The sequence below is a fragment of the Pinus tabuliformis genome, chromosome 8 (genome assembly GCF_031772625.1).
Source record: "Pinus tabuliformis cultivar Carrire ecotype Pingquan chromosome 8, CPIR1, whole genome shotgun sequence".
NCBI classification, from domain to species: domain Eukaryota; kingdom Viridiplantae; phylum Streptophyta; class Pinopsida; order Pinales; family Pinaceae; genus Pinus; species Pinus tabuliformis.
In genome coordinates, this window is record NC_142294.1 from 1771138190 (window position 1) to 1771140287 (window position 2098).

At 39.1% G+C, this 2098-nt stretch overlaps 1 pseudogene; it reads right to left on the reverse strand.

Annotated features, from left to right (window-relative positions):
• Positions 1-930: 930 nt before the first annotated feature.
• On the reverse strand, positions 931-1365 carry LOC149243248 (receptor-like protein kinase THESEUS 1 pseudogene; annotated as a pseudogene).
• Positions 1366-2098: the final 733 nt, after the last annotated feature.

The following is a 2098-nucleotide window of genomic DNA, read 5'->3' on the forward strand; positions in this document are numbered from 1 at the left end:
TCATTCATAAAGAGGAAAAAAGAGCATATAAAGTCTAAAAGTGAAATTCATCTTAGATATGGGATATTTTATAGTTTCCCAAGGAAAGTGACAATACGTTTGGCAAGCTTGAAATTTAAAATAAATCATCAAAAAATAAACATTTAAAATGTGAAATAATATAAGATTGAAAAACCAGGTAGACACAGGAAAAAATATGAAAAATCAAATAGCATGGATATAGCTCACTTTGAAGCTTGAAATTTGCAGCATAAAGTTGGTTCTAGAGTTTGATGTAACTAGGAGATAGGACAAGGGGCCTTCATTCATAGAGCCAACTACAAAGTTGTGCAGTAATCTGCATTCAATTAGTTGCATTCCAAATTTAAATTGTTTTGTGATCACCTCCTGCAAGGATTCACCAATTGTCAGAACACAACACTTGTGGTTGCATCTTCTAAATCATCATCACTTCCACCAACACCTCTTCTAATAATGCTACTATAAAGAGTCTTAGGCTCTAGGCACCACAAAGGAACATAATGCATGTGCCCTCAATCTCTTCTACATAACTGTAGCTCTCCTCCCAAACCAAAGCCACTAGTTTTGCGTGTTTACTTTGCCATGAATCCTGTGCAAACATCCCGAGGTAAGGAACTGCTGCACCAAGCTATGGATCCACTATTTCTCATATCCACTGAAGGAGAACATGTTCCAGACAACAGGTAAATTCTCGCAATTATCCCTCTGTGGGATGTTGAGAACTCAAAAATTTTGCACGCTCATTAATGAATCTATAAATTGAGAACTTTCGTACAAGACTTGAAGTCATACTAAACTTGGACCAAAAGGCTCAGCCTATGGGTAGTGCAAAGGAACATATGCGATATGATTTGTACTATTCTCATCTCAATAATTTTGTATGGTTGTATCCTGGAATCAAAATGTATATTACAAGTTCCATTGAACATCTCCCATGGTACCCTTGTCGATTCTCTGCTCTCCCATGCAATTGTCAATAGTTTCCCCAAGATTTTTCAGAGAACCAGGGTTGATGGTCCCAACAAGGTGAGGGTCAATGATTTTTTCAAGCTTTCCCTTTTTCTGCCATTGCATTGCCCACTCTACTATATTGACTTGTTCTTTGGGAAGAACAGGATTAAGAGTTGGACTTGCACACAAGACCTCCAGTAACACTACTCCAAAAGAATACACATTAGATTTCTATGTCAGTTGTTGCCTTTTGAAGTATTCAGGATCAAGGTACCCAAAACTACCTTTCACTGCAGTACTTACATGAGTCTGATCCAGAGTGGGTCCAGTCTTTGAATGTCCAAAGTCTGCCACCTTTTCCTGTGAGCCTATTATCGTGGAGATCTCTGACATTTAGATAAGCACAGAGAATTCACAACGGGGGAATCAGACTGCAAGATTGACTAGATACCAGAGCTCCATCAGTATCTCGTAGGTTAAACAGTTTTCCAACAAGTCGAGGGAGTGTAAATTAGTGCAGTTGGAAATGAAAGGAAAGATTGTTTAGTAAAGGCCAAATCCCATGACGCTAAGCTTGAAAACCATCTCATTATTGTAGGTCACGCCTTCAAGCTCCAACATGGTGACATTGCAGGGGTTTTGATCTTGTCTCTGGTCCATGGTCACTCGTTCGAGCTCTAAGATGGTGACATTGCAGGGGTTTTGATCTTGTCTCTAGTCCATTGTGTGAGCTTGGGTCCATACACCTGGCACCATGTTGGGTTAAGGGGAATTATCAGTGTTTGGCAGATAAATCTTGATAGAGAAATAGAAGTTTGGATACATTGGCTATCATACATCTTTCTAAGCCTAGTTTTCTTCGTCAATGTATCAAAGTCTCCAGTCCTCCAAAATGAACCTTCTTCACATGCTTTCCTCCAAAATCAAGGTTCACTGGTGTTTCCATCTTTGCTAATCAACCCCCTTCACTGTCTCCCGCATCTAGGAATCTGAGCTATCAAACGCAAATGTGAAGGTCAAGCTCACCATCATCGAGGGTTATATGGAATGTCTTGCAACTATATCAATTTGAAATGGTTGAAATTGTATCAATCCGATGACACAATATTATTCAATCACTTAACAT